This window comes from Tachyglossus aculeatus, chromosome 21 (assembly GCF_015852505.1).
Source record: "Tachyglossus aculeatus isolate mTacAcu1 chromosome 21, mTacAcu1.pri, whole genome shotgun sequence".
In the NCBI taxonomy this organism is placed as follows: Eukaryota; Metazoa; Chordata; class Mammalia; order Monotremata; family Tachyglossidae; genus Tachyglossus; species Tachyglossus aculeatus.
This window is the reverse complement of record NC_052086.1, coordinates 71,977,196-71,996,587: the sequence shown is the minus strand read 5'-3', so window position 1 is coordinate 71,996,587 and position 19,392 is coordinate 71,977,196. Positions and strand designations below refer to the sequence as shown.

General features: G+C 44.6%; 1 protein-coding gene across 1 annotated transcript in view; it reads right to left on the bottom strand.

Annotated features, from left to right (window-relative positions):
• SNX29 (sorting nexin 29) overlaps window positions 1–19,392 on the bottom strand; it is a 557,276-nt gene that overhangs the window by 342,183 nt on the left and 195,701 nt on the right. The gene's annotated exons all lie outside the window — the stretch shown is intronic.

Sequence of the window (19,392 nt, the reverse complement as noted above, 5' to 3'; positions counted from 1 at the left end):
TTTAGAAGAACCTTGAAGATGGTGAGAGAGGTATTCTGTCAGATAGGTGCTTAGCATGGGGCTAGGCAACATACTAAACACTTAATAAGTACTATTATTATTACACCTATGCTGAGGACATGGAACAAATAATAATAATAATTATGGTATTAGTTTACTATGGTATTCGTTAAGCGTTTACTATGTGTCAAGCCCTGTTCTAAGCACTGGGGTAGATAGAAGCTAATCAGGATGGACACAGTCCCTGTCCCGAAAGGGGAACACAATCTTAATCCTCCATTTTATTCATTCATTCAATCGTTTTGATTGAGCGCTTCCTGCATGCAGAGCACTGTACTATACGCTTGAGAGAGTTCAAAATAACAATAGACACAATCCCTGCCTACAACGATTTTACAGGTGCAGTAACTGAGGCCCAGAGAAGTGAAGTAACTTGCCCAAGGTCACACAGCAGACAAGCAGCAGAGCCGGGATTAGAACCCCGGTCCTCTGATTCCCAGGCCTGGGCTCTAGCCACTAGGCCATGCTGCTTCTCAAACCAACCTGCCGATCAGTCCTGGGGATAAGCCTGTTTTTCTTTCCCACAACAAACAAATTTAAACAGAAGAGCAGAGGTCTGTTCGATTTCTATGGCTTTACCCAGAGAAGTCGTTACCCGAACATTTGAAGCCACAGAGAGTGTGTGCCAGGACAAGGGGGAGAGGGCCAGGTGATGGAAACAAAACTGTAGAGCTTCTAAGTTGGATGAAATCAAGTTGCAGGGTGACGGTATTCTCACTTGAAAACACGCCTTTCACATTTACATCATATGCCTCGCTTTGCTCAAGCCCTTTCCATAATAAATATATCTACCAGAAAAAAAAAAATGAGTCCAAATTTCACTCCAAACTCCTGAATCTAATCAGGCTTATAATATGGATTCCTGCCAACTCCCACTGCCTGGTGCCAGAATCCACTGCCCAGTGGATTTCAGTATTAAATAAACCATGTCCCCACACCCAAATGATTGGATTAGGGTTTTAAGCGCCCATCGTGCAGAAAGACACTGAGCCGCCGGTAAACACAGAACCCAGGGTAGGTTTCTGACACAAATATTTCTACCTGTAATCACCAACTGATTGTTTGCTCTATAGTTTTTAAAATAATTATTACAAAATCCTGCATTCTGAAATTGTAACTTAATGTTATGCATTCACTGCAGGGCGGCATGAAAAAACTCATGAAAATAAGCTCCTGTATAGGTATCTGATTCAATTTTTTTTAAGACCTGCAAATCTCTCTTTTGGGCGGTGCCTCTTTATATCACTATGAAATTCTAGATGACATTAATTCAATTTATTCTACACCCTTCTAAGTGGTTGCGCATTAACGCTAAATACCCTCAAAATACCACACACAAACACAGCGTTCTTGTCTCTCTTATAGGTTTAACAAGATTTTCTCTGGGAACGCTTAAGAAAAGGAGATTCATTAAGATTAATCGTTGCATTGGAATGGGGCAGTAAAAAAAGAAAGATGCACACAACAGATTTAGCAATTTGGAGGAATTCAGCTCTTGCCAGAATAGGAAAAAGGATTCCTCGATGCTTTCCAACTTTAAAATATAGATTTCTGGTCCTCCATCTGTGTGAACCTAGGTTAGTTAAAAAGCAGGAGAGTAGGCTTTTTAAACCTCAAATTATTAAGTACCAAAAAACCACAGTGAAAATTGGTAAAGGAAATATGGGACTTGCAATCCTGTTGAATGACCATAAGATGAAAGATATTGCACTGTACTCTCCCAAGTGCTTAGTACAGTGTTCTGCACACAGTAAATGCTCAACAAATACCACTGACTGATTGTTGGGCTTTCCCAAGTAGTTTATACAATGCTTTGCCTTTTTTTAAGGTATCTGTTAAATGCTTACTGTCCGAGGCACTGTTCTAAGTGCTAAGATATAAGGGTTATAGATATAAGGGTTAAGACATGAGATAATCGGTTTGGACACAGTCCCTGTCTCACATAAGGCTCATGGTCTTAATCCCCATTTTATAAATGAGGCAGTGAGGCACAGAGACGCTAAATTACTTGCCCAGCTCACACAGCAGACAAGTGGCGGAGCCGGGTTTAGAACCCAGGCCGTTGCTCTTTCCACTAGACAATGCTGCTTCTCTCAGCAGGAACTCAATAAATATCATTATCACTACTACTGCCACTACTAGGACTACTGCTTCTACTTACTACATAGTATCACTGGATTTATTAAATGCCCATAGATGTCTACCAATAGTATTTAATAAAAATAATAATAATAACGATGGCATTTATTAAGTGCTTACTATGTGCAAAGCACTGTTCTAAGCGCTGGGGAGGTTACAAGGTGATCAGGTTGTCCCACGGGGGTCTCACAGTCTTCATCCCCATTTTACAGATGAGGGAACTGAGGCACAGAGAAATTAAGTGACTTGCCCGAGGTCACGCGGCTGACAATTGGCAGAGCCGGGATTTGAGCCCATGACCCCTGACTTCAAAGCCCAGGCTCTTTCCACTGAGCCACGCTATTTCTCCAGGGCTTCGCCCATCTTATCTCATCAAACATCAGTTAAACCAGTGCCAGTATTTCCCTACAAAAAAGGAAGCAGAGGACCAGCTGCAACGTGGACCAGAGCAATGCAACTTTAGCTGCACCCTAACCCTGCTTGACTGCAATGCAAGCCACTTTTCCAAGTCCCTTTAACCCCTTACCAAGATAGAATGAATAAGAAACATCCATTTGGCAAAGTGGAAAGAGCCTGGGCCTGGGATTCAGAAGATTGGGGGTTTAATCCTGGCTCTGCTACGGCACCTTGGGTAAGTCACTTCACTCTACTTCAGTTTCCTCATCTGTAAAAATGGGGATAAGACACCTATCTATTCTGCCCCTTGCACTGAGAGCCCAATATGGAGCAGGGATTGAGTCCAATCTTCTTATATTTTACCTTCTCGGAAGCAGCATGGCCTAGAGGGCAGAGCACAGAGCTGGGAGTCAGAAGGATATGGCTTCTAATTCTGGCTCTGCCACTTTGCTGTGTGGCCTTGGGCAAGTCACTTCACTTCTCTGTGCCTCACTTCCCTCCTCTGAAAATGGGGATTGAGACTGTGAGCCCCCCGTGAGACAGGGACTGTGCCCAACCTAAGTAGCTTGTACCTACCCAGTGGTTAGGACAGTGACTGACATATAATAAGCACTTAACAAATACCATTATTATTATTATCATTATTTTTACTGTGCTTGGTATCAAACGCTTAACACATATCAAAACTGTTACTCTCAACATTATTATTATTACTATTACCCAATTTCAGCACATGGGCTCACTGAGGGACCAACATATTCAGTGACTGTATGTTTTGACTGCATCCAAGGAAACATAAATTTGGATTGTGGTGGGGGGGGACGACGACCCTGAAAAACATGGTCTACTTTCTGAGCTTGTTGTGGGCAGGGAATGCGTCTGTGTTGTACTGTGCTCTCCCAAGTGCTTAGTACAATTCTTTGCACACAGTAAGCTCTCAATAAATATGACTAAAGCTCCCCACATCGCAGATGTCCAAGTTGGTTCTTCAAGGACGAGAAAAAGTCTCATTTCTCAACTGCTTCTATTTTTCCTTGAAGACAGGCCTCTGCCCATTCCAACGGTCTTTGTCTTGTCCTCTGACTTCAATCATTGAGAATGTGATGGATCTTCAGGTCTGCACTGACACACCTCCCACTGATGATTTATAGGGGGATAAAAGCCAAAGCGCCAAAAGCCAACTACTCAAAGTTAACGAGCAGAACCATTACCAGTTTTTAAACCAGCTCGCTCCTGACTTTCCCGGGGAGGTGGGACACTAGCCTCAAGAAAAGCTGAATAAATTCCAAATCAGTTGAAAACTGCCAGTTTCATTCAAATTTAACCGCCCTCTGCCACCAAAACCTGGGGGATTCATAACTCAGTGAGTCAGGCTGGTTTGGGGAATAATAGTCACAAAAACACTTTTATCTAGAAAAATCATACATTTTTATTTTCAGTTGAATTTCTTCCTACCTTCTTCCTGGTGACTTTCTCTGACTGTGAGGAACCATAAATACACATATCACTTTTTCGAATCTTTCCAATATTGTGCCTCTCTTTAATGATCCTGAAAGTGTCAATCCTCTCATTCTTCCTCCTGGGACTGTAATCAACACAACAGGTTTGCTCTCTTCTAGACTGTGAGCCAGTTGTTGGGTAGGGATCATCTCTATATGTTGTCGACTTGTACTTCCCAAGCGCTTAGTACAGTGCTCTGCACACAGTAAGCACTCAATAAATACGATTGATTGATTACAGTGCTCTGCACACAGTAAGCGCTTAATAAATACGATTGAATGAATGAATGGGCTGGACTACTACACTGTACACAACTAAGGCATTGTTACAAATAATCAGAAAATCTAAATCAGCAGTGATAACCTTCTTATGGGGGAACTCAGACACTTGTGCACAGATCCTAGGAATGCTGGGAAATAAATACTAAGAAAATCAAAAGTCCTTGTGAATATCACTCTCTGAGCACCTTAAAGCTGAAGGTGAAATCGGTGTGGCCCACTGGAAAACAACAGGGGCTGGGGAGTAAGACTGGGTTAGGTTCTAATCTCAGTGGCCTGTAGGGTGACCTTGGGCAAGTCATTTTTTTAAAATGACATCTGTTAATCACTTTCTGTGTGCCAGGCATTGAACTAAGCACTGAAGAATATACAAAATAGTTAAACAGCATGCAAAGAGCAAAACCTGACCAAAATATGAATGCAATGTTTTTTATGGCAATCTCTAACATCACTTTAGGAAGCAATACGTTAGAAACAGCATGGCCTACTGGACAGAGCCCAGGCTGGGAGACAGAAGGATCTGAGTTCTAATCCCGACTCTGCCACTTGTCTGCCGTGTGACCGTGGTTCACTTTAAATTTATCATTTCCTGCCTTAACTCTGCCCTCTCCTCTGCCAGGCATAACTATTTTTCTTCCCTTATTGACACACATGCACATCACCCCCGGCAGCTGTTCCAGACATTTAACTCCCTCTTCAGGCCCCCTGTTCCTCCCCCTCCTCCATCCCTCACCCCCAACGATCTGGCCACCTACTTCATTACTAAAATTAACACTATCAGGTCTGAGCTTCCCAAAGTCACCCCTCCCCCTTCTTCATCCACCCCACTCTCAACCCTCTCCTCTACTTTCCCATCCTTCCCAGCAGTATCTTCAGATGAGATCTCCTCCCTCCTCTCAAGTGCCACCCCAACCACCTGTGCTTCGGACCCCATTCCCTCTCATCTTATAAAAACTCTCACCCCTTCCTTCCTCCCCTCCTTAACTTCCACCTTCAACCACTCACTCTCCACTGGTTCCTTCCCCTCTGCCTTCAAACATGCCCAGGTCTCCCCCATGCTAAAAAAAAAACCCTCTCTTGACCCCACTGTCCCTTCTGGTTATCGCCTATCTCCCTCCTACCCTTCCTTTCCAAACACCTAGGACTAGTCATCTGCACTTGCTGCCTCGAATTCCACAACTCCAACTCTCTCCTAGACCCCCTCCTATCTGGCTTCCGACCCCTACACTCCACGGAAACTGTCCTCTCAAAGGTCACCAATTACCTCCTTCTTGCCAAATACAATGGCTCCTACTCTATCCTAATCCTCCTCAACTGCTCAGCTGCCTTCGACACTGTGGACCATCCGCTTCTCTTCAATACGCTATCCAACTTTGGCTTCACAGACTCCATCCTCTCCTGGTTCTCCTCATCTCTTTGGCTGTTCCTTCTCAGTCTCCTTTGTGGGCTCCTCCTCCCCCTCCCATCCCCTTACTGTAGGGGTTCCTCAAGGGTCCTCTTCTGTTCTCCATCTGTACTCACTCCCTTGGTGAACTCATTCACTCCCACTGCTTCAATTATCATCTCTACGCTGATGACACCCAAATCTACATCTCCTCCCCTGTGCTCTCTCCCTCCAGGCTCATATCTCCTCCTGCCTTCAAGACATCTCCACCTGGATGTCTGCCCACCACCTAAAACTCAACATGTCCAAGACCGAGCTCCTTATCTTCCCTTCCAAACCCCGTCCTCTCCCTGAGTTTCCCATCATTGTGGATGGCACTACCATCCTTCCCATCTCACAAGCCTGCAACCTTGGTGTCATCCTAGACTCCGTTCTCTCATTCACCCCACACAATCCGTCACCAAAACCTGCCAGTTTCACCTCCACAACATTGCCGTTTCCTCTCCATCCAAACCACTACCTTGCTGGTTCAATTTCTCGTCCTATCCCAACTGGATTACTGCATCGGCCTCGTTTCTGATCTCCCACTCTCCTGTCTCTCCTTGCTTCAGTCTATACTTCACTCTGCTGCCCGGATTATCTTTGTACAGAAACATTCTGGGCATGTCACTCCCTTCCTCAAAAATCTCCAGTGGTTACCTGTAAACCTTCTAATCAGCAAAAACTCCTCAATCTCGGCTTCAAAGCTCTCCATCACCTTGCACCCTCCTACCTCACCTCCCTTCTCTCCTTCTCCAGCCCAGCCTGCAACCTCCGCTCCTCTGCTGTTAACCTCCTCACTGTACCTCGTTCTCACCTGTCCCTCTGTCGACCCCCGGCCCACGTCCTCCGTCTGGCCTGGAATGCCCTCCCTCCACACATCCACCAAGCTAGCTCTCTTCCTCCCTTCAAAGCCCTACTGAGAGCTCACCTCCTGCAGGAGGCCTTCCCAGACTGAGTCCCTCCCTTATCCTCTGCTCCTCCCCTCCCTATGTGGAACAGGGACTGTGTCCAACCCTTGTACAATTACCTTGCATCTATTCCAGCACTTAGTACAGTGCCTGGCACATAGTAAGCACTTAAAAAACACCACAATTATCACTCTCATTTTCAATGGGATTACATTTAGGGAGAAATCAGAGATATAACAACAATGATGTTCTCTAAAGCTTTGTCAGAACATAGAAAACTAAATGCCCCAAGGTACTAGTCTTCTACTTGTGAACCAAATGAGGAGACCACACAGGATCAGAGTAGATGCCTGATGTTTTTCCATACCTCTGTGGATCTGGTGGATCTTCTAAACAGGGACACAAGGTCATTCATAATGAGGCCAAACCTGCCAGAAGAATCCACAGCAGTTCAGTCTTTTTTGTTTGTTTTCCTTTTTATCGTATTTGTTAAGCATTTACTATGTGCCTGGCACCTTTCTAAGCATATACATCTTAATTAGGCTGGACACACTCTGCAATCAATCAATTAATTAGGTTGGACACACTCCATGTTCCACATGGGGCTCACAATCTTAATCCCTGTTTCTACAGATGAGGCAATTTAGGCACAGAGAAGTTAAGTGATTTACTCAAGGGCACACAGCAGATGAGAGATAGCAGAATTAGAACCCAGGTCCTTCTGAAGCCCAGGCCTGTGCTCCTTCCACTAGGCCACACTGCTTCTCATGCATTATCAGCGCTTAGAACAGTGCTCTGCACACAGTAAGCGCTTAATAAATGCCATCATTATTATTATTATATAGACCAGACTTCGAACCGGCAGCAACTAACTTTGGATGCTGTCTGATGGGCACGCTTCAAAGCACACTGAGGTTTGGCCTGGGGCAGGATAAGAACTCAAAGGCTCCAAGGACTTTTCTGAAGACCCTTTCTCTCCATTTCAATCCACCTGCCTCGAGTCTGGGGCAAGAATGGGAAAGAAAAATCCGGCAAGGAACCAAAATGAGGCTGTTTTGTCTCAAGTCAAAAGAAATTCAGCTACAATGTACCTTTCTTTAATGGCTTTTGTTAAGCACTACGTGACCAACATTGTTTAAGCTCTGCGGAAGATACGAATCAATCAGGTCAAAACAGGCCTAGTCCCACCTGGGGTTCGCAGACTAAGGAGGAGGGAGAACAGGTTTTGAAACCCCATTTTTAGAGCTGAGGAAACTGAAGTACAGAGGAGTTAAGTGACTTGCCCAAGGTCGCACTGCCTGTAAGTGGCAGGGCCTGTGCTCTTTCCACTAGGCCACACTGCTTCCCTGCTCTTGCTTGGGCTGAAAATTCATTGGGGTGGTCCCTACTTCTTTTCTCCCCAACAATCTTTCCAGTGGTCCAGACCCAAGCAACGACCTAAAAACGGAAATTGATTTTTGCCTGTAACCCATCAAAATCCATCAATTCTGAATCCCCCTTTTCCTCTTGTCCTTCTCTCCTATACTACTACTTGCATCTTTCAGGAATACCAAGAAGGGCACCATGCAGAAATCAGGGAATGCAAACTATAATACAGAAGGCCCAGATCTAAAACCCCAACTTCCTCCAATGATGGTGATGATGATGATAATAATAATAATAACATTTGTTAAGTGCTTACTATGTATCAAGCACAGTTCTAAGTGCCAAAGAAGATACAGGACGGTCAGGTCCGACACAGTCCCTGTCCCACAAAGGGCTCACAATCCAAGTAGGAGAGAGAACAGGTACTAAACCTCATTTTACAGATGAGGTAACTGAGGCACAGAGAAGAGAAGAGACTTGCCCAAGGTCACAAAGCAGGCAAATGGGATTTGTTAAGTATTACGTGGCAGGCACAGTACTAAGTGCAGAGGTGGATACCACTCTGTCAGGTTGGTCCTCTCACTCCTAGGCCCATGCTCTTTCCACTAAGCCACAGTGCTCCTCAGCCAACCCTGCAATCAATCCATTAATGGTATCTATTCTGTACGTACTGTGTGCTGGACACTGTACAAAGCGCTTGGCAGAGTACAATACATTAGGGTCGGTAGACCTGATCCCTTACAGTCTAGAGGAGGAGACAGACACTAAAAGAAGTTACAATTAAGGGGAATGGAGATGCGTAACCATGTGGACAGAAGTGCTGTGGGGCTGGGGGCGGGGTGAACCCCCTTATTACCAGCCCACTACTCAAAGTAATCCAGAGAGAGGAAAAATACCCCCTTTTCTTGACAAATTAAAGAGCAGGCAAGAGTCCCCATAGGGTGCTGCAAATGCTCGTCGGCTGACCACACCAAGTGGTTTATAGCAGTGAACTAGAATCAAACAGCATCGGCCCTAGAATAGAATCAGGGAGAGGGGCATCTTTCTCCAACCTCCCCCAATCCCTTCCGATGAGGTCTCGAGGACCTCAAATCCAGGAAGCAGATACAACCCGCCGAGCGTAGGAAGTCAATGGGCAGGCAGGTCAAGGAGAAAATATGCCCCACGGATCATTCTCCCTCTCGATTGAACAGTCAGAGCCTTGGCACTGCCTCTCTCTCACACCCAGGCCTCTCCTCCCGCCCGCTCCCACGCATCCTTCTGTAGCAGTGGCAGGGCTGGAATACGAGATTACTACAGAGTGCCTTACGTAAAATGCTGACTGCGGGGAAGGAAGAAAAGAAGCCGCTCTTCCTTTCATAAGAGTCATATATGGAAAATAATTACAAACAATTCACGGCGCTAAAATTAATTCTCTCCCTTGCCGATGAAAAAAACGGTAAGCCTTAGTGTAGTCTGTAATGAAACCACTTAATGTGTACGGCACATATTTATTCATTTTTAGAAATTCTGCTACTGCTCCACCCCCACCTTTTCTTCTATAAAATCTGACCAGCCTACTCAGCTTCTATTCTTATCCCTCCCTCATTTGCGTAATTTTAACACTGCAGAATATAGCCAGCCTAAGAATATTTTTTTTTATAATTACACCCATCAAAGAAACTGTTGGTATCTAATGAAGGATAATTTCAGCTATTATAAGGAGCTTAAAAGATCATTTTCATGAATAATTCTTAATATGAATCATTAAATTCAAACAATGTCACAAATGTTAAAAAACTGAGGTGTCTAAAAACAACATTTCCTTTTAGAGACAAAGTATGTAGTTTGTGAACTGGAGAAGCCAATAGAACTTCAATAAGTTTCCAATAAGGGTGAGAGAACGAGTTCTAAAGCAGACTCCTACCCTCTAGGAGAACAGTTTTTGAAGCCTTGGGAAATCAAGCCGGAGGGAGAAGCAGTGTGGTTTAGCGGACAGAGCACGGGCCTGGGAATTAGGACAAGGGTTCTAATCCTTGCTCCGCCACTTGTCTGCTGCGGGACTTTGGACAAGTCACTTCACTTCCCTGTGCCTCAGTGACCTCATCTGTAAAATGGGGATTAAGAATGAGAGACCCATGTGGGACAGGGACTGTGTCCAACAAGACAGAGTTGTATCTATCTTTATATATCACCTGTATATATGTATATATGTTTGTACATATTTTTTTTACTCTATTTATTTATTTATTTTATTTGTACATATCTATTCTATTTATTTTATTTTGTTAGTATGTTTGGTTCTGTTCTCTGTCTCCCCCTTTTAGACTGTGAGCCCACTGTTGGGTAGGGACTGTCTCTATATGTTGCCAATTTGTACTTCCCAAGCGCTTAGTACAGTGCTCTGCACATAGTAAGCGCTCAATAAATACGATTGATGATGATGATGATGATGATCTATCTCAGCACTTAGTACAATGCCCACCACGTAACGCTTAACAAATACCATAAAAAAAGGAAGAGTCCCAGCCACAACTCCACGGACCGTCTCTATATGTTGCCGACTTGTATTTCCCAAGCACTTAGTACAGTGCTCTGCACACAGTAAGCGCTCAATAAATACAACTGAATGAATGAATGAATGAATGAATCTTTTGAAGAAATCTCAAAGTCTCAGCCGTCATCAATGGTATTTGTTGAGCACTCACTGGGTGCAAAGTACTGCATTTAACCACTTGGAAGAGTACAATACAACAAAATTGGTAGGCACCCTCCTGCCCACAACGAGCTGACAGTCTAGACAGACGTTAATATAAATGGAATACTTCTAATATCAAAGTTGTAGCTATGTGCGTAAGTGCTGTGGGGCTCTGGGTGGGGCAAATATCAAATGCCCAATGGTCACAGATCCAAACGCACAGACGAAGCAGGAGGGAGAGGGAGCTGGGCAAAAGAGGGCTTAATTGGGGAAGGCCTCCTGGAGGAGATGGGATCTTAATAGGGCTTTGAAAGTGGGGAGAATAGTAGTCTGGCATATAAGGAGAGGGGAGGGAGTTCCAAGCTAGGGGGAAGAAGTGGGAAAGGGGTCAGGGGTGAGAACGACAAGACTGGGGCCCAATGAGTATGCTGGCACTAGAAAGCGTGGCTTATGGAAAGAGCACAGGCTTGGGAGACAGGGATCGTGGGTTTTAATCCCGGCTCCGCCACTTATCAGCTGTATGACTTTGGGCGAGTCACTTAGCTTCTCTGTGACTCAGTTACCTCATCTGTAAAATGGGGATTAAGACTGTGAGCCCCATGTGGGACAACCTGCTGACCTTGTATCTACCCCAGCGCTTAGAACAGTGCTTGGCTCAAAGTAAGCGCTTAACAAATACCATCATTATTATTATTATTATGTGGTCTGGGTTATAGTAGGAGATTAGTGAGGTAAGGTAGGGTGGGGCAAGCCGATTCTGTGCTTTAAAGCCAACGGTAAGGAGTTTCTATATGATGAGGAGGTGGACAGACAGCCACTGGTGGTTCTTGAGAAATACGGAGACAGGAGGCTGGAGGGTCAGCAAGGAGGTCGATGTAGCAGTCAAGGCGGGATAGGATAAATGCTTGGATCAGCAAAGTGGCAGTTTGGATGGAGAGGAACGGACAGCTTTAACAGTGTTGTAAAGGCAGAACCAACGGGCTTTGGTGACAGACTGAATACGTGGGCTGATGAGAGAGATGAGTCGAGGACAGTTCCAAGGTTAGGGGCTTGGGAGATAGGGAGGATAGTGGTACTGTGTACAGTTAGGGGATAGAAAAGGGTTTGGGTAGGAGGATGAGGCGTTGTGTTTTGGACATGTTTAGTTTGAGGTGTCAGTGGGACATCTAGGCAGGAGGAAATGTGAGACTGCAGAGAAGGAGAGAGGTCAGGGCTGGAGATGGAAGTTTGGGAATCATCCACATAGAGATGGTATTTGAAGTCATGGGAGCAAATGAGTTTTCCAAGGGAATGGGTGCGTGAAACACCTGGATCTTCGAGCAAGGAGGAAATAATACTCAGACATCTGCTCAATCAAAAAGAATTTACCTATACATATTATTAACAATAATAACAGCTTGTTGAATCTGTACAGGGCTTTAACAATCCCAAAGTACTGTCCCAACACTTGTCTCATTTTATGCCCCCAACATCCCCAAGAGTTGGAAGTGGGCAGGCATTATGACTCCCATTTTTAGACAAGGAAGCAGGTTTTAAGGTAACAGCTTGCTCAGGGTCATTGGCAAGTTCATAAAGTATACTTAGACTGTCAGCCTCATTTAAGCCAGGGACTGTGTATGTCCTAAACTGTATATACCCCAGCACTTAGAACACATAGCAAGTACTTGAATACCATAATCATTATAATAATGTCACACACACACAAACACTGGAGTATAGCTATAGGGTAAAATTACTCAAGTGAGGAAGTAGAATTCCTGGAATCATATATCGAACTAAATCATTTCTCGCCATTGCAGCTGTTATCCAATGTTTGTTATTTTTTCATCTAAAACCCAGAGAACAGGTCATAGGGAGGTTAATTGCCTCCTAACGGAAATATTTCTCAACTAAGACTTCCCTTTGTGCTTTCTGCCTTTGGAATTCCTTCAGAAAAGTCAGTGCAGAGTCTTACCAGCCCTTGTTCTTCAGAGGGACATGAATTCTGAGTTTGCTACCCAGAGTGAAATCTGCCCTTACACTCCAATGTTACCTCTGAAACCATTAAAATCAAAGCCTTCTATTTTAATCCCAATTCCCAGGATCCCATGTAGTTGGGTTGCCTTCTTTCCAAAGGTTCGGACGGCAACTTTTGCTGCCTTGTACTTCCATTTCATGCTTATGTTCATTTATTCATTCAATCGTATTTATTGGACATTCAATATGTGCAGAGCACTGTACTAAGCGCTTGGGAAAGTACAATCAAACAATAAACAGTGACATTCCCTGCAAACAATGAGTTTACAGTCTAGGGCTGGGGGAGGGAATCAAACATGTTGAGGAGCCAGAATTTCGCACCCAACTCGGTTGAGACCCTCAGTTCTATCAATCAACCAATCAATCAGTGTTATTTATTAAGTGCTTCCTTTGTGCAGACCACTTTACTCAGGACCCGGAAGAGTACCAAGACATTTGGGAGGCACAATCTTTGTCTTGAAGACATTTACAGTCCAAGAAGCAGCGTGGCCTTGGAGTCAGAGGTCATGGGTTCAAATCCCGGCTCCACCATTTGTCAGCTGTGTGACTTTGGGCAAGTCACTTAACTTCTCTGGGCCTCAGTTCCCTCATTTGTAAAATGGGGATTAAGACTGTGAGCCCCCCGTGGGACAACCTGATCACCTTGTATCTCCCCAGTACTTAGAACAGTGCTTTGCACATAGTAAGCGCTTAACAAATACCATCATTATTATTATTATTATTAACTCATCTCTAAAGAGGATGTATATTGCTGTAGGTTGCTAGTAGTAATAGTTATGGTAATTGTTAAGCGCTTACGATGTGTCAGGCACTCTACTAAGCACTGGGGTGGATACAATCAAATCGTGTTGGACACAGTCCCTGTCCCGCATGGGGCTCACAGTCTTAATCCCCATTTTACAGATGAGGACACTGAGGCCAAGATCCGCCCTTTCCTCTCCATCCAAACTGCTACCTTGCTGGTTCAATCTCTCATCCTATCCTGACTGGATTACTGCATCAGCCTCCTCTCTGATCTCCCACCCTCCTGTCTCTCCCCGCTTCAGTCTATACTTCACTCTGCTGTCAGGATTATCTTTGTACAGAAACGCTCTGGGCATGTCATTCCCCTCCTCAAAAATCTCCAGTGGTTGCCTGTCAACCTACAAATCAAGCAAAAACTCCTCACTCTTGGCTTCAAGGCTGTCCATCACCTCGCCCCCTCCTACCTCACCTCTCTTCTCTCCTTCTCCAGTCCAGCCCGCACCCTCCGCTCCTCTGCCGCCGCTAACCTCCTCACTGGGCCTCGTCCTCGCCTGTTCCACCCGTCGACCCCTGGCCCATCCTTCCCCTGGCCTGGAATGCCCTCCCTCCACACATCCACCAAACTAGCTCTCTTCCTCCCTTCAAATCCCTACTGAGAGCTCACCTCCTCCAGGAGGCCTTCCCTGACTGAGCCCCCTTTTTTCTCTCCTCCTCCCCTCTCCATCGCCACCCCTGGCCCTATAGCACTTGTATATGTTTGTACATATTTATTACTCTATTTATTTTACTTGTACATATTTACTACTCTATTTTATTAATGATTTGCATATGGCTATAATTCTATTTATTTTGATGGTTTTGACCCCTGTCGACATGCTTTGTTTTGTTGTCTGTCTTCCCCTTCTAGACTGTGAGCCCACTGTTGGGTAGGAACCGTCTCTATATGTTGCCAACTTGTACTTCCCAAGTGCTTAGTACAGTGCTCGGCACACAGTAAGCGCTCAATAAATACAACCGAATGAATGAATGAAAATGAAGTGACTTGCTAAAGGTCACCCAGAAGACAGTGGCAGAGCCAGGATTAGAATACATAGCCTTCTGATTCCCAGGCCCGTGCCATGATTTGAGTGAATTCACCTGGACAGAGTGCAGAGTCAAGACCTGAATCTGACTTCCCAGAAGCCAGCCTAGGCTCAAAACTAAAATCCTCTGCCTCTGAGATTGTGTCCAGGGTTGTTATTCACCAAACACAACTGCAACTTTGGCACGTTACCAACAACATCTGGATCAAATAACTATTAATTCTCCTAAAACCTGATCTCTGGAAAAAAGAGAGGTTGCCTCACTTTACCCTTTCAAATTTGCAATGCAAACAAGTGTCTATTTTCAGCTTTTGAGAATATAAGAAACCCAAGTTCTCCTGAGACTGTTTTATCCTATTCTGTTGTTTTTTTTTCCTTCCTAGAGTGGTCCTTCAATATTTCTTTTATAGAAACACTTTATCAGAAGGGACCGCTTCTTACTGCACACCCCATTGTACATGGCAATTACAATCCTTTTGGGAGGGGTAATCGAAATAAGAGCAACAAAAGTGGCACCAAAAGTAGTAGCTCCTAACATCCTGAGGAAGTACATTTTCCCCTACTTGTCTGTTAGTACAGTAATGATCACTATGCATTTTCATTGTGAGTCTCTACTTAGGAGGGTCAACTCATTCATCTGAAATAGTCCAATATTTCATGGTTCATAAAATTTGTAAAAAAAAAAAAAGCTCCCAATTTAGAATATGTTGCAAGACTTTGAAAGTACAGGATCATTTGTTTTGAAAGCAGCTTATTTTGCTTTGAGGCTAAAGTATTCCACAGTGTGTCTGTCAGTCTCTCCCTCTCTCCCTCTTTTCAAACACAGTTTTTTGCAGGCAAGGTCACAGGTCTGCCATTCCTCATTAAGGGTATGCCAAGAAGCAAGGAATTGTCCTCCAATTTGAAAGGGGAATGAATGACAATGGTTCGGATGCTGTTTTTTTTTAATTTTCCAACCATTTAAATAACACTTAATAATTGTAATAATGCCAGGCACCACTCTAAATACTGGGCTGGATACGAGATAATTGGGTTGAACACAGTCCCTGTCCCACATAGGGCTCACAGTCTTAATCCCCATTTTACAGATGAGGGAACTGAGGCACAGAGAAGTGAAGTGACTTGCCCAAGATCACACAGCAGACAAGAGGCAGTGTCAGGATTAGAACCCAGGTCCTTTTCACTCTCAGGCCCGTGTTCTATCCACTAGGCCATGCTGCATCATACTGGCTAGAAATCCTGGAGTGGGAGGTCATCCTGAGAGCTCATCAGAGGTATAAATGGACCTTACACGTTAACTGCATGGGATTCAGGATAATGGGGAATTTGGGTCACTTATTGGAGCACAAAAAGGCAGAGGAAAGAAAAAAAAGTTACTTTTCAAAGTTACCAGGAGAACAACAACGAAAAATGGCCAGATCCACACAAATAAGTACTGGGCTTTTAAAGAAAATGCAATAAGCTCTCTGCCTCTCTGGCTGTGTGTTTACACAAAAGTGTGGCCAAAAGCTGAGTGTATCTGACTGCGGGCATTCTACTTAGTCTCCCTCTCTAGACTGTAAGCTCACTGTGTGCAGGGAATGTGTCTATCAACTCTGTTATGCTGTATTCTCCCAAGCTCTTAGTACAGTAGTCTGCACACAGTAAGCGCTCAATGAATACCATTGATTGGTTTCTTTCTTGTTTGATTGATACTTTCAGGTTAGACATATGAGGAGCAGAAGGAGGGGGCTTTATGGCTAAGAGGATTCGTTCAGTCATTCAATTTTATTTATTGGGGGCTTACTGTGTGCAGAGCACGGTAATGAGTACAACAATAAACAGACACAATCCCTGCCCACAATGAGCTTACAGTCTAGAGGATCTGAGAGTAACTTAGAGAAGCAGCGTGGCTCAGTGGAAAGAGCACAGGTTTTGGAGTCAGAGGTCACGGGTTTAAATCCCGGCTCCGCCAATTGTCAGCTCTGTGACTTTGTCAAGTCACTTAACTTCTCTGTGCCTCAGTTACCTCAACTGTAAAATGGGGATTGACTGTGAGCCCCCCGTGGGACAACCTGATCACCTTGTAACCTCCCCAGCTCTTAGAACAGTGCTTTGCACATAGTAAGCACTTAATAAATGCCATAAAAAAAAAACTGCAGAGCATAGATGGGGGCCGAGAAGATTCTACAAGCGAAAGAAAAGTCTTGTGGGCATAGACAAAAAGGAGTTTTCAGCATCAGAGAAGGGGTTGGTTGCTAAACCTGTATCCAGGTCTCCTAAAATGGAGGGGTTACGGTCTCATAAAATCCCACATGAAGGCTAAGGTGGCCATGGTGTCCAATCCCATCCCCACGCGTACAAGCTATTCCTTCCAACACCACGGCATCGTGGAGTTAAGCAGCAGGCTTGCCCGGTCAGATGAATATTCCCTAATTCCCTGACAAGGTTTAAGCCAAAACGTGGACTGAAAACACGCATCCTGGGAGAACCGATCTACAAACTCATGTGATTTACCACTCTCTACCAAGAAGGCGAAACCCCGAGAACGTGATCCGCTGCAGGTCATTTCTGCTTGGGTGTCCCTGACTCAGAGGAAGCAGCTCCTGGAATATCATTTATTTATTCCACTGAGCGTGGCTCAGTGGAAAGAGCACGGGCTCTGGAGTCAGAGGTCATGGGTTCAAATTCCGGCTCCAACAATTGTCAGCTGTGTGACTTTGGGCAAGTCACTTCACTCCTCTGAGCCTCAGTTACCTCATCTGTAAAAACGGAGATGAAGACTGTAAGCCCCCTGTGGGACAACCTGATTGTCTTGTAACCTCCCCAGCACTTAGAACAGTGCACATAGAAAGCACTTAATAAATGTCATTATTATTATTATTATTCCATCATATTTACCGAGTGCTTACTGTGTGCAAAGTACTGTACTGAGCATTTGGGAGAGTACAATAGAAAAATAGATATATTCCCCACCCACAACGAGCTTATAGTCTAGCGGGAGAGAGAGACAGTAATACAAATAAATTACAGATATCTACGTGCATCCCACTAGAAACCAGAACAGCCACCACTGCTGCTCAAGCTGAACAGACCCTTCCGGGGAGGGACTGCTGTTCAGCCAAAACGGTGTACTTTGGGCAATACCTCATCCTCCAAGGTGGCTCAGGAGGGCTTTCATCCAGAGCAGGCCTCAGCAGTTTCCTCCACCACTCTCTGCACTGCGCTTTCACCCATGGCAGGGCTGGCAAGAAATGTGCTTGCTGAGAAAATGGGAGGCAGCTCGAGATGTCTCCCCTATCTCGCTCACTCTTTTCCTTTGTTTAAATGGTATTTGTTAAGTGCTTATTACGTGTCAAGGACTGTAGTAAGCGCTGAGGTAGATACAAATTAATCACACTGGACATAGTCCCTGTCCCTCACGGGGTTCATAGTCTGAATAGGAGGGAGAGCAAGTATTGAATCCTCACTTTACTGTTGAGGGAAATGAGACACAGAGAAGTGAAGTTATTTGGCCAAGGTGAAACAGCAAGCAATTGCTCTGCACACAGTAAGCGCTCAATAAATACAATTGAATGAATGAATTGGCAGAGCCAGGATTAGAATCCAGGTCCCCTGACTGCCAGGCCTGTCCTCTTCCCACTTAGCCAGGATATTCTTTTGCCCAGTCTCCTCTTTCTTTCTCTCCTTCCCTAACTCCTCCTTCAACTTCCTTCCTCCCTCTGCTCATCCCATCTTCCTGCTTCCCCTTCCCGCTCTCTCTATAGCCCTCTCCTTCTGGGGAATAAACCTCTCTGAGGCTTATTCCTCACCACCTTGCTTCAAAATTAAGCCACTATGATGACGCTGGCACTGATGATTACCTTGAGAAATGAGGAAGGAACAGACTGTCTAGAAAAATGTTATTTTAGAAAGCCACTTGGAGCAGAAGAGCAGGGCATCATTACCAAACAAAAAATACAGGATGGCCGTTTGACATCTAAACCCTGTAATTATTAACATTAAACAAGAGCAGATGTCCAAATCAAAATATTTTGGGGAAAACAAGGAACACTGTCAGCTTCCTTGGTGGGAGGTGGGTTGAGAAACACAAGATGATATTCAGGGACAAACACTCAAGAGATTTCTGAAGTGAGGCCTGAAAGAACATGCAGGAATTGTGACTATGACAAAAACCATCTAATGGAGCTACACACAACTAGTTTCCAGGTGATCAAGCTTGTGCATTCCACAGAATGGTCCCAAAAATATTTCCAATAATAACAAGTCGATCAAAAGCATTTCCAGGCCTTCAGTTTCACAATGGTGTAGAGGGCTAAAGACAGAACAGCCAGTTCATTTTTTCTCTCTGTCTCTCTTTTTTTCTTTTTAAATGATGCTTGTTAAGCCCCTACTATGTGCCAGACACTGTACTGAAGCGCTTGGTTAAGTATAAGCTACTCAGGTTGGACACAGTCCACGTCCCACATGGCGCTCAGAGTCTTAATCCCCATTTTGCACACGAAGTTACTGAAGCATAGAGTGACTTGCCCAAGGTCACACAGCAGACAAGTGGGGAACTGGGATTAGAACCCAGGTCCTTCACAATTCCATGCCCGTGCTCTCTCCACTAGGCCACTCTGCTTCTCGTGGCCTCTTCCAACACCAGAACTGTGCACTCACATCACCTCACTTTAAGAAAAATTTGTGTTGCAGTGCCCACCTGTTCTGATGCCACAGGCTTCAAAAATGCTTCTGAAATGCCAGCTATAAACACCAAGTGAAACTGATATTTTTCCGGATTATTGAAGCACTTGAAAACAATAATTCTTGGTGCTTTAAT